The sequence below is a fragment of the Lipophrys pholis genome (genome assembly GCF_963383615.2).
Source record: "Lipophrys pholis genome assembly, chromosome: 12".
Lineage (NCBI taxonomy): Eukaryota > Metazoa > Chordata > Actinopteri > Blenniiformes > Blenniidae > Lipophrys > Lipophrys pholis.
In genome coordinates this window covers 27,476,184-27,495,924 of record NC_137641.1, presented here as the reverse complement: position 1 = coordinate 27,495,924, position 19,741 = coordinate 27,476,184, and the positions used below count along the sequence as shown (strand labels likewise).

General features: G+C 40.5%; 1 protein-coding gene across 4 annotated transcripts in view; it reads left to right on the top strand.

Annotated features, from left to right (window-relative positions):
- The window catches only part of dab2ipb (DAB2 interacting protein b), a 194,941-nt gene that overhangs the window by 42,530 nt on the left and 132,670 nt on the right, over positions 1-19,741 (top strand). Inside the window, exon 1 of one of the 4 annotated variants that reach the window (XM_080477504.1) lies at positions 5,021-5,141. The exons of the other annotated variants lie outside the window; for them this stretch is intronic. The gene's annotated coding sequence lies outside the window, so the exon portion shown is untranslated. Of the gene's footprint in view, positions 1-5,020; positions 5,142-19,741 lie in introns of those variants that run through there. 4 annotated transcript variants of the gene reach the window in all.

Genomic DNA, 19,741 nt, shown 5'->3' with positions numbered 1-19,741 from the left:
ACATAATTAAAGTAAATCCTTAAGCACAAATGGTTGGTTCTACTTAAGGTTTGCTTGATCAAAAAGTAGCCTAAATGTGATTGTATGCCCACAGACGTGTACAAGGTGATCTGAAAACATAGGATCCAGAGGATCATGTCTAATATACATGCAAAATGACACACAATACCCATTTAATGTGCATTTGTTCGTGAATATGCAAGATACTGGGAGGAGTTTGTTAGTGATTTACTGTCTCGGAAAATGGTTAATAAAACTAACAATACATCTTATCAGCGTGTTTCAGGACACCCAAGGTCACTGTATACAATAAATCAGTTAAAATATAATATTGAGTTGGACTGGATGCTGAACTGGATGATGAAAAGTTTCTAGAACCTAAAGATGGCTACCAGGAGTTTCTCTGCATGTTCTCCCTGTGCCTGTGGGGGTTTTCTCAGGTAGTCTGGCTTCTTTTGTCAATCCAAACTCCTGCATCCTCAGTTAATTTGTGACACAACTTAGCTTCTAAGAGGGAGTGCAAATGGAATTGATAGTAATTGTCCGTTTCTCTTGGCATTTGCCAAGAGGGCACCTCGCTCTTTCTTCAGTGTCATCTGGAATCTGCTGTAACAACTATGGACTTAAGATTGACGGTCCGGCGGACGGATTGAAAACAGCAGTAGGACGCAATCTTAATCCCAATGATTGCAAATTTCTATCAAAATAGAATTTGCGGGGATAAACTCTGCAGCCCTAACTTGGGACAAAAGCTGGGATCAAAGATGAATAGATGGGCCTGAGATGAATTTGACAAGGTTCTGTTGCTTCTTTTTCTTGAATCCTTCAGAGAAGTAGAGCAGCTATTGAGGATTTCACTAGTTGAACTAATCCTCTCAGCATAGCAGTGTCTTACATTATCAGATCAAAGCAAAGTCGACAATGCGCTCATATGGGGGAGGTCGGGTGGTGGATGGAGCTACGGGATTGCCAGCAAACAACATTTGGATGACGCAGTTGGTGGATAGTGAGAACTTCACGACTCCCTCAACTGGCACATTGCTCCATGTACATCAGCTTTTACTACTCGATTGTTACCAATGAAGACAGAAATCCTACAGAGAACAAGTTGTAAATGAGTTGTGATCAGTGCCTGTATATGAGTGTGGCCATTATGTTGTATGTATGCCAAACCACTATCCCCCCGCCGTCCCCTCCCAGTTGCCCCACTTTTAGCCTTTTATGAGTTGAATTCCCCTTGGAAACTTTCCACAAAAAGCACTTGCTGGCGTGGTCGGCATGGCAGTAGTTTGACCCTACGCGCTGCACACAAGTGGCTTTTGTCTCTAAAATGTCAGATGCGGACGTTCCTGTCTGATCAGCTATGTATGTATTATTTATGTACGTTAAGTTGAGATGCATGTTCTTTTCCAGAGGAAATCATGCAGATTCGAACTGATGAAAAAACTGAGAAAAACAAACAAACTGTCTTTATCATATCGAACGAGCAATGTCTTTTTGTTTATACGTCAAGTTATGTCACAATGCAAGCTTTATTTTTTTTTGTATTTCAGCTCTCTAGAGCGAAAGCAGGAGACATTCTCGAAGCGGACTGTCGGTAAACAGTGTTGTTTCATGCTGTTGTCATTGAAGGTTCAGGTCTTTTGTCGCATCGACTCTCTCTGCTTTCTTTCCTGCAGGTATGCTGCTCTCCATTTCCCTTATCTCCACTTTCTTTTCTGTCAATCTCACAATGTTTGAAATCTGAAGATTTCTCCTTTTAATGCAAGGTTTCATCGTCAAATAAATGCAGAAAGGAGTTCTATGCACAGACTAAGTCAACATGCAGGCTGAACCCTAATCTCCACTGTTCATGCTCTTAACTTTTCACACGTTCTTGGAAACAAACACACGGAAAATTGACTGAGGAACATAAACAGACTGACAGGGGATGAGGGATTAGAGGGAGACAAACAGAGTGGAGATAAAAGGAGAGGTGTGTCACAGTTGTGTGTAGGACTGAACTTCATTGCATCACTTTTCGTCCCTGTGTAACTCTATAGCCTACATAGCAATGCATCCACCCACTGTGTCACTTCAGCTTTCAGCTCTTCATCTTTCCCATTTCAGCGCCTCTTCCTTTTTTTTTCCCCGCAGTGATTTTCCTGGTAATTGTTTGTTGAAGGATTAAATCTTAGTCAAACTTTGACTTAAACACTCGGCTTTAAAACACCAGACGACCAGGTTTCTGTATTTAAATGTAGTTTTTTTTTTTAGATAAGAAAAACAAGCGGCTCAAAGCAGCTTGGATTCATGACTGTCATGAGAGTTGATCGTCTCTTAACTCAAGTCGCTTTATGGTTTCATGACAGAGCCAAGTGGTGATAACTCCACATCAGCGTTTTCGAGTAAAATTGGGAAAACTTTTCGTTCCTTTTTTTTGCCTGTCCGCCTACACGACAACGGTGCTTAGATTTACTACAAATGCTACTTTTTGGAAAGCGGCTCCCAAGGTGGGACTTTTTAAAAATGCTCCAGCTTTTGAAAACGCTCTTACTCAGTCTGAAACGCTGATACTGCACATGTGCACCAGGGCATTATTAAATAGTTCCTCTGCACATGTGCGAGTAGATGGACAATAATGACAATGTCGGCCTCCAGGGTGTCACGACCCCCAGTCCATAGTCTCCTGGGACTCGGTAGTTTAATAATTTCGAGTCACCCAGAATTGCAATCCAACTTGTTCTCTAATAATAAATACCAAAATAGAAGTACTTTGTTGGATTAGTGTTTTTGCACCCCGGCTGAAGACCTCCTGTTCCATTTGGTTAATATTACAGTAAAGCCAAACACTGGTGGACACACCAACTCCCGTAACTTGCAAAATCAAGATACGAATCACTGGGAAGTTTCTCAGGTCTGCGCTATAGCCTACAACATGTCTTTTCTTGGACATGTTCCAATCTAATTTTGAAAAACTTGGAGCGGGCAAAGCCTCGGGCCCCTCATGATCTCTGGCACATAACCCCATCGCCACCTGGGTGCAAAACCCCAGACTGGTAAGCACTGCTTGAGGAAATGTAGTGAACAAGGGTCTGTATTACATTGTCGTCTTGATATGCAATTGGTTAGTAAAAAAATAAATAAATTCAAAACTTGTTTTAACCTTTTCATCGTGCTGTTAAAAGAGCTTCCAAGCTTTGTTGCGCTCCCGCTACACACACCTGTGGTCATCCATGCTCACCACATTTAACTGCCGCGTAAAGTAGAAGTGCACTTTGCTTCGCAGCAGAAGCACGCGGCTAAAAAGCTCCGCTAATAGTCATAAACCCATTCTGGACATTTGGAAGTCATTGAGCTGCTCTTTAAAAACAAAGGCAGCAATTATCAGCCAGGATCCATCCAAGAGCTCTCATCACCAGATTTATTTTTTTTGTGCACCACAAACAAAGACAATCCCATGGTCGTGCTGAATGCCAAAGATACAGGAAACATATGAAAGCAATAGATGGACATGTTTATCCCATCTTCGGAAATGTCGCAGACTGCCCCTGCACCAGAACAATTTGTATCATTTTACATTTACTGGATTCGAGCGGGAACCGAGCCAGGACTCAATAAATTTACAATGAAGGGGAACACATCCTTGTTTTGTTTTTGCTTTTTTAATGATGTGTAGTTAATATTCTAGATTGTTCAATTTATGGATGTAAAAGTTGGCCAGTATAGAAAACATCCTGTTGATATGCTGTTAGTCTACTGAGTGATTGGCTAAGAAAGTACTAATAATTAAATCTGGTGTGTGTACATGTCACCACATCACAGCTCAGTTATTCAGGAGTTTATTTTAGCCTGTACTCCGCTGTAAGGCTTCAGTGTGAGCAGATGTAGTGAGAATAGTAAGGTAAGAAGTCGGAGTGGCCAGGAGAAAACTTGCGTATAACAGGAGGAGGAGGAGGAGGGGGAGGAAGGGGTAAATGTCACGTCTGTGGACAAATGCCCTGCTTGACAAATGTCCGTCCAAGGACAGGAGCAGAAACCTGAGAGTGCTGTTCTTTAACAGGAAGGAGAGAAAGGGAGAGACGTGGGAAGAAACAGAGGAACGTCTCAGCTCGGGCTTTTCCTGCTTCAGCCCACCGGCGCAGCTTTGTGTGTTGTGACCTCGGTCTTTGTAGAATCCTTTTTGTTGATTGGATACCTAAAGACATGTCAGTGTCTGGTGGATTTGGGTTCTTGTGCCATAAATCAAGTAAATCTCAACTCCTGCATTGGTAATAAACATAAATATGTATTTCAGCCGTTGCGTCAAGATTCACAAGCTGAAATGTGAATGCCAAACTCCAGTGCGAACGAATCGATAAAGTAGTTCTGACTGTCTGCGTCGCTGTGGAAGGTTACATGTAAGTGCCCAGCAAACTTCAGCTAATGCTTTAAAGCTGGCGTGTGGTGGTGAGGCCCGGCCTGGTCCCGCGGTTTTTGGTCGGCCGCAACAAAGCTTCCCATTGGCCGGTTGTGAGGCAGGAATTCAGCTCTCTGAGGTAGAAACTCCTCCTCCTTCTCCTCCTCCTCCTCCTCCAGCCCCGGGCGCTGAGGCACGACGGCATTCCCTGTGCATGTACACACACACACACATACACACACATACAAAGGGGGGGCTGCAGACTCGGGTGTTACAGACATGGTAAGATAGAGTGAGGAAGTGAGAGAAACCAACAGAAAACAAAGGGCACTCTTATATCCTCTGTTTGTTTGTGTGTGTGTGTATGTGTGAGATCTTTCTTTCTTTTTTTTCCACCCTCGGTGAGTCTGTGAGAAGGGGGAGGACCTGAACCCTGCTAAGAGTCAATATCCCTGCAGGAGTCCACGGGACCATCCACACACACACACACACACACACACACACACACACACACACACACACACACACACACACACACACACACACACACACCTCTCTAGTTCAGTCCACTGCAGCTACTGCAGGGCAAAACAGAAGGAGCAACACAGTGAGGGAGCTGGAGTGTAAGAGGAGGAGGAGGAGGAGAAATCGCTGGAGTTACTACTACTTGTTGCTCTTGGGTTTTTTCTTTTTTTCTTCTTCTTTTTGTACGGATAGATGGTTTCCCTTCAGCTTTCCCAGCGGCGGTGGGACCTTGTCTGAGGTGAGCGCTCACTCCACTCTTTTGTCTCTTCTGCATGAACCGGCCAGTCGCTCTGAGAGGAAAAGGAGAGACGAAAAGGGGGTCCGTGAGGTTGCTCTCTTGGTGGAATGGCGGTGTGGGGTACGGCATGGGGTGTAAGGGGGAGGTGTGTTGGGGGCCCCGGTTTTTCATGTGCCACTGAGGTAGCATTATGACACTTATCTGTCAAGCAAGAAGTGACTGAGGAGAAGAAGGTTAAATACCATAAAGAACTTTTCTATGTGCTTCTTAAAGGCATAATAAAAAATTTTATAAAATCATTAGTACGTGTGTGTCCAGTTTGGGTCTGCCATGCAACACATTTATGACATCTACCCGCCTCTTCCCTTGTGTGTGTGAATAAGTGCAGAAGGATTTGTCTCCTTCCATCAAGGCAACAAGGTAGTGTTTAGCTCCTGTGTAGTTTTCATTTATCAGCTCCTGCGTGATTACAGTGTCCCAGTAGATAGAATTAGAAGTGTGCAGCCTCATCATCATTCCTCCACCAACATGTGTTTACATGCTGCAAGTCTTATTACCCACACACCGAAGGGTTGGATGTCAACTCTTTAGAAAGTTGCTCTTTTAGACCTGGGTGTTGGTAATTGTAGGGGAAGTAAATATATAGGTTAATTGTCAATTTTCCCTGAGGTTTGTGGAAATCATTTGGTTTCCAAACTGAAGAAACATTTCTAAATAATTGATTAATTGAGTTTCTATTTTCCTCTCCTCTTTTTTTTTTCGAAGATGGTGAATGTTAGTGCCGTGTGTCCGGGTGCAGGGCGGGCATTGTTGTCCTATTATTAGACCGAGCCGGGCCGGCCGGCAGCTGTGGGGAAGGAAGTAGGCTCAGAGCAGCCGGAGAAGAGGGATTACTGGGAACGCTGAGCAGGAGTTATGGTCCGACTTCTGGAATGGCATTCTTAAGGTGGCAGAATCACTGGAGGGGAAGATGAGTGAGCCAGAGCACCAGGCATAGATCAGTGGTGGCTCAAAGGAGGGAAAGACATGGAGGCGGGAGGTCAACGGTGGTCCGGACTCTTACACTCTGCTCTAATTGCAGCTTATTGCTGCTGTACAGCTGGATAGCATGTGTGGTTGCTGATTTATTAAGGTGGATTTGTCAGAGCGGCAGATTTCTCTTCATCAAATAACATATTGATGGTGTTTTGATTACCGGATGTCGTCCAACAAACAATTTTACATCCATTATGTCTTCAACAGACAGCCCAGTAAGACATTGTGTCCAGGGTTTAATAGATTACAAAAGTCACTCTGCGACCGTGTGTTCGATTGGAAGTTCAACCCTTTGTTGTACCAGAGACTCAATTATGCAACTTCCTCTTTTTCAGTTTCTTTTTACCTGATAATATTGAGTTAATGACACTCACAGGAGATAAGGAACTCATTAAGATAGGTGCTGCTTGTGGAGGATTTGTATAAATAACTGCAAAGTATGACACTCTTTCTGGAAAAATACCTCTTTTATGATCACATAGTGCACAACTGTGTCACAGTTTGATGCTTTGGACACATTGGAAACATGTTTAGCAACCTTTTGTTGCAATAAAAGAAGAAAGTGCGATATGCATTGTTGGTCAGTTGTGCTGGACAGTTTATGAGATGTTTCAGTAAGATTTTATAACCTGCCAGAGAAATCAAGTCAAACATTCAATACCATTTAGAAATATTTTTAATTGGCCAGATTTACATTTTTCTCTGCAGATTGTAAGATAAGAAAACTTTCTGGATGGAGTCGGGCCTTTCTGTGTGGAGTTTGCATTTTCTTCCTGTGCGTTCCTGTGTTTTCGCCAACTGTGGAAAATACATGCATTTGAGGCAATTTGGTGACTCTTCACTGGACTGTTGACCTAAAAGATGAATGGTCAGATTAAAAACTTTGAATGAAAATAAAGGACTTTTGATTTAAAAAAAATAAAAAATAAAAAATAAAAACTTGCTTGGCTACGTTTTCCACTCCTGAACTTTGGCTGTTGACCCTTGATAACAGCTGCTTTTAAACATGCTTTTGTTTCTTTCTCTTCACTGCGACTCTGCTGCAGGATTTACAAAAGTGATTACTTGGAAAAAGTAGAAACGCAGATAAACTGTATCTAATCTCTATTACAGTTCAAGTAATCCTGAGATCCCATGCGGATACACTGAGCGATCCATTCATCACTGATCAGTTGTGATCTGGTAGACGGCGACAGACAAAATCAGCCGGTTTTCAGCCAAACTGCAGTCAGTATCAAAACACTTGATTCATTTTCCCTCAGCTAATCCCGCTAATGGTTTGGACTCCAGCGTTTAATAAACACCTCAGTAGAATTGCTGGCTTTTACAAACTGAGCAGCGCTGTGAAATTTTAGTTTGATTAAAAGTTGATAAATGAAATACAACCGGAACGGATCCGTCACTGAGTCCCGCTTGCTTAATCCCCGTAACATCTTTTATTTTTTTTTTCCCCTCGGGCGGCTCGGGGAAGGGAAAGCTGACTAAGTGTTCTGACGCAGTGAAAGTGGAAGGAGTTGCTTGCAGATAGTGATTACTTGGTGATTGACTGCTGTGATAAACTGCTGCCACACTGACTAAAGCGATGGTAGAATCTCAATATTATTCACATACAGTGTCCCTGCTGTCTTCTCCCTCTCTGGCCTTCGAAACCTCTGGTGCGTAGTGAAGTGGATAGATAAACACAGCAGCAAGCGCTTTGTTTTGCTATTCCAGGCTCCATTTATTATTTATTCTTTTATTAATTTCACTGTGTTTGACGTTATTATGTGCTATTGTGTTAGATGCAGGTTGTAATATGTTTAATGAGTAGCAATGTTTAAAAAAAGCCTCACGCTAAGCTTGTGCAATCAAGATGGGAGATAGACTCATAATCGTACTTTTTTTTTCTAACATTGTGAAATAAAGAATTATGGTTGAGCAGAACAGTTATCCTCTTAATAAGCATCGGAAGATGTTTTAAGCTTTAAAGCTGCTTGACCTGGATGTTTAATTACATACAGTAGGTAGTTTCCAAGCCTTTTCTAACCCCTTGTAGAAATCCCAACACTTTCAGGCTGCCCACTGTCTGGACATAAACACACTCCTTTTTACATTTAGACCCCGTTTACACAACAATGTTTTCAAGGTAAAATGCTAAATTTCTGTTGCGTTTTCGGTGTCCGTTTACACGACAATAGCGCTCAGAGCCGCTGCTTTGTAAACAGGAAATGTTGTGAAACGAAAACGCAAAAACGACGCGTTGTCATGTGAAACGTTGTCGTGTAAACAGGGCGTCAGTCACTTTTCCTGACGGCAACATGAAAGACATCCAGTCTGAAGTAGCATTAGCAACATTGGGTAGCTGTTAGGTTTTGCCTTTATAAGACCTATCTGCATGTTTGTGGCTTTAAGTGATTTTGTGGTATTACCTCATAAATCCATCTGTTTCACCATTTCCATGGAAACGGACATCATGTAAACTTTTTGAAAGAAAAAACACAAAGGTTGCGTTTTCGTTCTAAACGTTGTCATTTAAATTCGGTCTTAAACTCCACTGCACTTCTTTTTACTAAATGTTTGATTGCAAATTTAATTTTAAACGCATCAAATAAGGTTTAAGAAAATCACATCAAGTTACTGAAAGTGCATCATGTTTTATAATATCCACATTGTTTCAGTTTTAAACATTCAGTGCTTTCAAGATATGTTCTTAACATTGTATCTCTGTATGAAAGTGGCTTTAGAAAAAAAAACTACCAAAAGTCAGAAAGGGAGAGATCACACAGCGTGAGGAGACGTGCTTTCTCTCACCCATCGAAACGTTTGAGTTTATAGTAATGTGTTGGTAGAATGCAATTAGAGAGTGTGCATAGCTGCCCTTAATCTAAAGTTTTCATGCATATACTATCAGACAATGGAGCAAGATTTGACCTCATTCTTCTATCAAACATCCAGCCCTGCTTCTGCCGCAGTTCTCTGAATAAAAGAAATGAGAAAAACAGCCGTGAAATTAGTTAAACTCACAGTCAACAGAGAGGTTTTGCTGTGTGTATCACAGCAATATATAGAAAGCATCCCCATCGTGTATGTGGATTTAAATTTGGTGGTGGGGGGGGGGGGGGGTAGAAGAGGGTAGAGGGTGCTTGTTATGTAGCATATCATACAATTACTGTTCAAACTTGCGTTTTACTGGGTATGCTTTGTGTGTGTGTGTGTGTGTGTGTGTGTGTGTGTGTGTGTGTGTGTGTGTGTGTGTGTGTGTGTGTGTGTGTGTGTGTGTGTGTGTGTGTGTGTGTGTGTGTGTGTGTGTGTGTGTGTGTGTGTGTGTGTGTGTGTGTGTGTGTGATAGACTGTGAGATAAATGATCTGCTTAGTTTTGTGTCTTAATTTCATTGGGATTGCATGTTTGGGCATGACTCTTATCCGCACGCTTATCGCCCATTAGGATCGAAGTCAATTGGCCGTTTCATTGTTTTCTATCCCGTAAATCACTAATGACCGCTGAATTCAGTAATTGTTTGTTTTGCTGCCACAAAGCGCTTCTTAAACAGCAAATTACTCCCACTACTCAGCGCTCAGGAAGCTTGAACACACATTCAAAGAAATCCTCAATAATCTTGCAGATCTTACTTAACTAAGAAAATTAACAGTATTTGTGAACCATTGATTGAATTTAATCACCATAGAAATAACACACAGGAATGCTTATCGAAGGGTTCTCATAAACGAAGGTTTGCATATAAAAACATAGTTTTATATGTATGCGGATAAACTTGCACACCTCTACGTGATAAGATGACATGTTAACATGGGGAGACAATCCATATTTGAAATGAAATAACCATCTTCAAGCTCCAGATGAGCTTTTGAGTCGGTCCACTTGCTGCTCAAGGAAGTCATAAATAATTCTGAGTGTGTTTATGTAACTAAATAATAACTATAATAAATCCAATTACTCCGTTTTATTTGTATTGCGCTTTTTAAGACTCTCAAAGACACTTTACATCACTATGAAAATCAACAAGCATGAAATCGAGAATCATCATCGAACAGCCATAAAACACACATACATAATAAAAGAAAAAGATGTGTGCTAAACATTAAATGCAGTTGAGGCACGAGGTGCTTTCTGACTCGCCCATCATGCTGCTTCCAGTGGCTGCAGCAGGAAATGCGACTGTTTTGTTGCTGTGGTGATCAAAGAAGTACCAGTATTGCTACACACTGTCTGTGACAGTAATGCCTGTTGTTTTTTGAGGTTGTTGTTGTTGACATTTAATTATCCACTCGAGCATCAGTGGATCTTTGTTTTTTCTCACTCTTTTACCCAGATTACTTTGATTAGTTTTTTTTTTGAGTAGCTATTTGTTTAAATCGAGAGCGCCATGGGTGGTAATGGTAGCAGAAATTCTTTTTTTTCCTTCAAGTTCTGAGAAGAGGAGTTCTTGATAAACAAATAAGTGGAGGTTAAAACGTACATGTATAGAACTGAAGTTATTTTAAGGGGCAGTAGATATTCATTTATAAGAAAATATATAAGTTTTGACAGTTGCACACTATGTTTAAGTACAATACTGCTTTTTTCATGGTCCCATGTGAAAAATATAAGAAAGCATGACATTCAACCAACAAAAACATGTCGTGGTCCACAAAGTATAAACTGGACCTCACAGAAAGTATCACAAATGCATTCACAACTGACAAGGATCCATGTTTTCATCAATATTAAGGAAAGTAAGTTAGAAAAAAAACAAAAACAACAACAAGCAAACATTATTCTAATTGACTAATTTTATTCCGATAATCTTAGAAAGGGCCGTGAGTTTGACCGTCACACAACAAAATATTGGTGGAAAAATATTTAAATAGAAGTTAATCTATGGCATTGTGTGGGCTGCTCTGATGTTACATAAAAAGTTAATGTGAAAAGAAAGAAGGAAAAAATAAAGGTTTTGTGATATACTTTGAATCTACTACATAATAAAGGCCGTCACTTGAGGTACAGATGAATAACCTTTCATGTCAGATTTACAGATAGCCAGTTGATTATAAATCTGTGGAGGAAAGGTTTGTACACTTCTCGCTGTCGTCACAAATATGTGACATTGCAACATATGCTGCTCTCAATATGGATTATGTCATTTCTTTTAGGTGATCAATCCAAATCCATCTTTATATCCATTTTCTTTTCTGCTTTATCCACCTTAAAGAGGCAATCTCAGTAGGCTGTGGTTGAAAGCATAAAACCAACGCACACACAAGGAGAACGTGCAAACTCCAAACTGGCGGTGGTCCTGTTGTGAGAGTGAGAGTACTTCCATACCAACATACTCAATCCCCCCAAAAAGAACGCAAAAAAACCTTTAGAATTCACTGACTTTTTTTGTGATTGAATTGAGTGCTGTGATTCATTTGTTGCCTAAATAAACATTAGATTTAACTTTTCTTTAGTTTATGAGAGACCCATAATCACCTGGAACTAATTAAAGTCTTGCGTCGCAGAGCTTTCAAAGATGCCAAGAAACGGCTATTAAACTTGGCTAAATATTCATCCAGGCCGTGCAGTGTTTTCACAGAATAATGGAGTCATAAATTAATCAAATGAAGAGGTGTTCTGTATATCTCTCTCTCTCTATATACTGTATATATATATATATATTGCACGCTGATTGTGGGGGAGGGGAAGTTGGACTGACGCTTTGTGAACCTCCTACTTTTCTCATCACTTAAACTCACATGATGTTAAACACAACCGGTTCTGTGACATTTAAACTTCTTTCCACACTGAAATATGATCTTTTAGAAGCTTTTATTGCTTCGACACTTTGCAAGATTTAGAGTTGTTCAAATTCCCGAAAGACGCTGCCAATGAGCGAGCTACATTATCAATCAGGTTCATTTTCAGAAGTTTATTATAGCGCACATGGTGTGAGGGAGTGCTTAATTTGCTGATTTGTTGCTCAACATTAAGGATCATTCTTTTATTTGTGCTAGCGGGCATCCCGACAGCAACCGCATTGTTTCAGATTCATGTATGACACTTTGCGAACACGCCTCTCGTGATGGATTATACCTCTCTGTTTTATTATCCCAGCCCGCCACACACACACACACACACACACACACACACACACACACACACACACACACACACACACACACACACACACACACACACACACACACACACACACACACACACACACACACACACACACACACACACACACACACACACACACACACACGTCGATTGATGTAAGAACCTGGTCCAATAATGCTGAGGGCAAAACAGAAAACAGGAAAGAGGGGAAAATGAAGTCCACTCCCAGAGGTTCCCCTTTCCCTCCAGCGCACCTCACTTCCTCTCGCATAACTCCCCACCTCCCACACTCGCATTCCAGCAACTTTATGTCACATCGGTGAGGTTGTAAATGCACATAGAGAAAACATAATTCAGGAGCATGCTCGTCGAGGTGTTGATAACCTGAGTGTATGCGTGCGTGGCATGCATGTGCCTTTACAGCCGGCGGAGACCGCATTGTCCCAGATAGGTGCCCTCGATCTCTCTGAATAGCTCCACACATGCAGCGACAGTCATGAGGATAAGTGAACGAAGCCACGGGGAAAATCTAGAACTGCGGATTTGCTTTGTTTCCTCCTCCTGCCACTTATTGGCAGCTACTACTTCATGTGCGGAAGGACGCAGACACACACACGCCCACGGTGTGCATGCTGGAGACTGTGAGATTGCTGTTTATAGCGATGTGGATGTGGATTCCCACGCTACACAACTGTTGCTGATCAGAGGGTTGACTGCACTCACAGACCACCTTTGGCAGCGAAAGAATTCACTCCCTGCCTGTTTTGATGTGTGGTTTTTTTTTGTTTGTTTGTTTCTTCTATCTATGCATGTGTGTTTAAACTTGTTGCAGACTGTTACTTAAAGGGCTGAAAGCGTCAGAGATCAGAAGGCTTGTTGCCAACTCTGCTTTTTTCTACCAGGAAATTGCAAAAAAAAAAAGTTGTTTCACCTTGATCAGCTGTTAAAGCTGTAAGATTTTCCATAAAAAAAAAAATTAAAAAAAAACATCTTTCAAGTTCACTTTGTTCCTCTTAAGAAGCTCCCTGCAGCCATTTATCTGGCAGATAAAAAGGAGCCATGCTGCTTTCTGAACTTAATTTCAAAAAACAAGCACTTGTATAGAGAGAGTGAGTCCAACTTTTATGGTGCCAGCAATTAATTAGTTAGCAGCCAAGAGTCATCATTAAGGCAGTACTTCTTCACCATTGTTCCTTAGTCAACACTTCCTGCTTCTTCTTCTCAGTAAATCTTTCTTACACTGCAGGGAGCAGTAGCTTTAATAAAGAGTATTGATTTTGAACTTGTAAAATCTAAAGCGTCTTTGCCCGTCTGATTGAGTGAAATGCTGCTCTGGCTTCGCCGGGTAGATAAATGTTAAAGCAGCTATTTCTGGTTGGTTTTTTTTCATTGTAACTAATAGGAGTGGGAGGATTATTATTATTATTTTTTTTTAACGGTAGCAACAAGTTATCATGATTTCCCGGGAAAAAAAACCCTGAAACAAAACAGTTGGAATTAAACACATGAATCTAGTGATATAAAAATATTTTTATATCATAATATTTTTCTTAAATTGTTACTGTCACTGGTAAAAGTTAATGACAGCCTGTCTAGTGAATTAAACACAGCTATTGGGATTTTTTTTAAGCAGCTTGCGGTTGTGATTGTAAGACTACATTTTTTTAAACGATGTCCGTTTCCACGGAAACAACTAGAATGATGTAAACAAAGTAGTTTTAATGTAGGGCCGCTCGGGGGTGTTGGTGTTCTTGTGCAGAAAAACTACTTAACACGACCGTAATGCGGATGTGCAGTCGCAGCGTTTGTACACGGAGATGGAACCCGAGCAGTTTTAGAAACTTGAGCACCATTGTCGTGGAAAAGTCTTCCGTCTTCCGTCAACTTGGTTTACTTTCTGACCAGTGCAAGTTTTATTAAATTAATATGTGATTACGGTTTCCACTTACTCCTTTATGAAATACACAAGTTACTAAATGATCAGTGAAAAAACACAATTAATCATCAGTTGTAACTCCAGCATCATTTTTTAACTGTCTCCATCAGTAAAGGTGCCTTTTTTACTAATATGCACAGAGCTGTTTTATGAATACTAACAGCACATCTGTCAGTGTTGTGTGCTTCAGGCTAGTGGAGGATTTTTTTTTTGTGTGATTTGTTTGAGTTAATCAGTCATTATTACAAAGTTTGGCCATTTCCAGCACAGCCTCTCCACTGTTCAGAGATATTCTTTGGCAGTCAGACAGGAATCTGCACAACACCAGTTCATAAAAGAAACTGATTTATGAGCTCATGAGAATAAAAAGAAGCTGCAACAAAACATCTGAGATTAACTACCAACATGCAGACAGCTCCTAATAAAAATAACTGACGCTTATTCAAAGTTGTGAATGCATCACAGCTACTGTGGATATTACTGACAATTGGACAATCTTTCTTGTTGCTGTCCAAAGTTAGTTCTTGAGTAGACAGCAGCTCTTTATCTGTTTCCATTTACGGCAACAGTAACAGGCGCACAGGAACGTCTGCCACTGTAACTGGTGCAACCCTGGGGATGACCTCTCCTTACATCTTTTCCCTACAATCTTGACATGACTGTAATCTCACCAGATTCACAGTTTGCGTTAGAATAGAAACACAGACGCAGGAAATGGAGGACTGTTGTATTCAACATGATTAGATAATAAACTTCGATCTCTTCTGTGGTGTCTTTTAGCAACTTGTTTTGTTTCTTTTCATATGACGCACAGAAGTGTCAAAAATCACAAGTGGTGCATTTGGTGGTGAGCTCGATGCTAGGTTAAAGACAGGTTTCATTTCAGGCATGTAATCAAAAATCCATCCAAGAGACTGAAATGAGTTTTAGTGGAGGGAAATGAAAGTGCAACAATCCAGTCTCTATCCATCTGTCCATCCATCCATCCCGGCTAACTATGAGCAAGGGTGGGTACACCGGGCACACGCAGTACATCACATGACAAATAAAAAAATCGATATCAGGAAGGAGAATAAATGTGTATGTAAACAACTGTCACAAAAACAGGGTTCAAGAACGACATAAACACAATGGCTCATTGTGTGTATGTCGTACACTCTAAGCTTCACTCTCTCGCCACAGACTTTAAAATGCTTAGCCCCTCCCCTCTGGACCTACCGTCTTCACAAACCTTTTGCAGTATTTTCCCTCAAAACTACACAACGCCAAAGAAATGCATTGTGCAGTAAAATCATTTACAAAAGATTTTTTTAAAAAAAGCTCAGAAGTAAAAAATTACTTTGAGCCAACACTTTGTCTTCTTTCTGAGTCAGGCCATCTCATTTGGAGTCTGCAGGCAAACCTAGAAATATCCTCATGTGAATGTTTTTGCACCCAAAAAATTAAAAAAATAAATAAAAAGACAGATGGGAGGGTGGTAAGAATTAGAGGTGCTATATCTTCCCACAAACATAAAGAAGTGAACAGTGAAGTTTTACATTGATTTCTCTCAGCGCACAAACCCTACAGGAGGATAAAAATGTATATTAGAGTGACCTGATGCTAATGCAGCTTCAGGCTGGGAAAATGACTACCTGATAACAGAAAAATTAGTTTAGCTGCGTTTTTTTTCCGCCACTTCAAAAGATATGTAATTTTCCACAGCATTGCTAAAAATCCTGCATAAAACTATATGGCCTTAACGATATATAGTGGAAAATACTAAGTTGCACTGTGTGTGTGTGTGTGTGTGTGTGTGTGTGTGCGTGTGCGTGCGTGCGTGCGTGCGTGCGTGCGTGCGTGCGTGCGTGCGTGCGTGTGTGTGTGTGTGTCCACGCATAGTAAACTCTGCAGCACATTGGCATATTGAAGCCACTGCGGTTGCAGAGATAAAAGCATGTGCTTGTGAGCTCGGCGTTGAGTGTGCAGGTGAGAGCTCAATTAACAGTCAGCACATTTACACGTATCAAAAGGTCAGCCCCTGATGGATGGAGACGTTTCACAGAACCTCTGCCAGCTCCTGTATTACACTGCCAAATCCCTTCTCACCTCTCCATAGCCTCGCGCAGTGCACCGCTTACATTTCACATGGCCGTTTAAGGAATTATGCCTATTGTTCATATGACAATAGAGTCTCTGTGGCTGAATGGGATGTAGTCGTCTTTATATGGGGCTGTGACGGGATTCCATAAATTCCAGCATACAGAACCTGAAGCATGATTGGATAATGCAGGAAACATGATCACGTATTAACCCAGTCGGTTACAATATGTGGGTTCTTTACGATGTCTGGAAGGAGCAAAATAAAAGTCAGCAATTGTTTTTCTTCATTCTGTCTACAAAGAGAAGGGAAAGTATAAGGAGTGGCTATAAAATGCTGAGGAATGAACTGAGAGGAGGATAATTGAGGCACTAGAGTCCCACTTCTGTAATGACATGGTTCTTCACCTATAAAACTAGCTTCCTGGCTGTCCACTGTTTTTTTTTGTTTTGTTGTTGTTTGTTTTTTTTTCTGTATCTTTACAGCCTCTCCTCTCAGACAATTACAGATGCCACACTCGAAAGAATTTGCGTAAAATAAACGTGCAACTTGTTGCCTGGACAAGCAGGGTTGTTTTTTTTTTTCAGGAGAGGTTAGCAAAGCTACGGAGGGATAGAAGGAACAGAAAGCGGGATGAAAACAAATAACTAAGATTAGTAGAGAAGTATTTTCTATGAAAACTAAATTATATTCTAAGTCAGATGGACAGAAAGCAAAGTTATAAAAATAAGCGTCGGCGCTAAAGTTTAACTGTTATGACAGTGACAGACTTTGTATAGAGACCATATAAAAGGAAATATGATTTTGCTTTAAATTGAATTTGGATCTCCACAGATGGCAACAATTTCTTACAATGTGAAAACATTCAACTAAAAGTTGCTACTCAGAGCGAGACGAAACTCTCATTGTGTTTTGGATGTTCGTTTTCATGACAACAGTGCTCAAAGGTAGTTTAGTAGCTTTATATTTGACAGTCGCTGTAATAACAATCCAACTTGGTCGTCTGTCCATGCGGATGTCCATGCATTCGCCATTGTTAACGTTTACTCCGTATTCTTCTCTGCGCACATGCAAATGTAGTTTCATGACAAAAACAACCATCATCGCCAACTGGTGGCCTTGCATGCCAACTACAATGTTTTTAAATGTTGCTGTGTAAAAGCGCAGGTTTGATGAAACGGAAGATGCAAAGTTGTGTCTATTCTTTCCCACTCGGTAATGTAGAATCACAGAGAAGAAATCTAAACCTAATTTCTGCTTTCCTTCGTCTTATCTTTTTTTTTTTTTTTTTTTTTTTCACAGTATTCAGTGTGACCTCAGATTGAAAGGGTAGTGTCCCTCTGGATTAAACAAGAAAAAGGATTACTAAGAATAGATTGACAGTGAAAACCTATCAAAGGCCTTTAATGAATTTGTGTGAGATCAATGGAATCTCAATCTATTTATCTTCAAAGGAGATGAGCATGCACACGTGATTCCATGTGCATTGAGAGGGCACCGAGCAGTTTGTTGCTTTTTCTCGACTTGTTAATTATATTTTATTTTTTTCAGCTCGTCCCACCGTGTTTACCGGGCGGCTGGTTATTTGTTTAATCTGCAACGGATTGATTGGAACAGATTTTCCCTGTGTAAGCATTCCGCTTACATGTCAACAGCAGAATGTGGGCTATTCAAACCGTAATCCTGACATTGTCTCTTTGACATGCGGCCTCACTGTATGTTTACTGTGCCACTGTGAGTGTTGGCGCGAGTATTACTGTTTAGAATGCAAACCGACCGGAGATAATGTGCTGATGAGCTGATCAACAGTTGCTGATTCATACTGTTTAAATGATTCAAGGAGTAAAAGTGCAAAACATTAGTTCAAGTTCTTTTTTTTTTTTTTAATTTCTGTATCACTTTCATATTGGATTATTGATCAGTTAATGCAATCATCAAAAAAAAAATGTTTACTACTAAAAACTATACAGACTGAGTACTGTGTATTAAGCGTATCTTCATAAATTAAATAAATGAAAAAGAGAGCTTTAATTTATCGATACAACATTTCTTCCTTTTCCACATTTGTGACTGCAACTCAGGCTCAGAAACCGAGCCAGTCGACATTGTGGGCATTGTGAAATGCTCCATAACATGAGCTTGGTAAACAAAAAGATGGAGTTGGCCAGACCAACACAATTGTGTTTTGTTGCTCTTCGGGGTCCCTATAGGATCTGAAATCCACAAGTGGAGAAGGGCGATAAGAAATGACGTGCTGTAGGAGAACGTGCCAGCCCGGATCAGCACCACACAGTCTGCAGCCCGTAAACATGGTATGAAATAACACTGCTGCAACTGTGAAGCACTCAAATTAGGAGGTATTACAGCAGTAGTTAGGTGGAATGGTGCGCAGAGGACTGCTTTCTCAACCACACTCCATAACGCAGCAGCGCTGGAGGAGCTCTCTCTTTTTTGCCACCCACCCGAGGCAATGCTGGCTCTGCACTTCGATGACTGTATGTGCAGATTGGTGGACATGTACTATTTCATGCATGTCCTCACATTGCCATGTTTACCTACATAATATCAAAACGTGTAATTTTGAATACAGGGTGTTTATGTAATAGAAAGGCATCATAATGATGTTAAAAACAAATGTTCCGATGTCATTAAGTGCCTCCCTGCGTTGGAGAAACATCCATCCTTCCATTCCAGAGTGAAGGTAAATGATAAATATAGCAATTCTATCGATAATAAATCCACTTTACTGCTGTGAATTGGCTCAAAACATACAATAATGATGTCAATATATTGCAACACTATAAGAGGAAAAATAAATGGTTTGTTTTTTTAAACAAATTGGTGAAAAATGCAGTCACACACCCACATTTTTGTCCAATCAGATGAGATGTGCTTTTTACTTCACTCTCCCTTCACTCATCCAACATTAACACCAAACTTCCAACAGGTTTGTATAACTCAAACTAACTCAAACATTTTAGATCATGGCTGTCAAAGGTATGGTCCAGAACTGGCCACAATAACTTAACCACTAGGGGGCGCACAGGGATATAACTTATTTTCTTTCCTCCTTAGTTTGTATTATGTGGTCAGTTGTTTCAGGTGATAAGGATTATTACACAGATGTAAACATGTGTTTACGTTAATAACAATTTCTAGAACATGAGAAGTTATTCTGACCATGATATGAACTAGCTTACTATATTTTTGAGTTACAACTACATGGAGCCAAATGTTTTATGCCTTTTGAAGAAGTAAATAGTAAGAAAATCCCCTGTGATCTGTTGTGAAGTGTAAATCGCATGGTTAAATGAGGATTGAGGTGATGCTTTGTCATGTGTTGTAAAAGGATAGTACATTAATTGTAAACTTCTTCGTGATCTATCTATACTTTGTTGCACTAAAACAAACACAGATATTTAGAGTTCTAGTTATATATATATTGTAATGCTATTTATTTTCTGAGC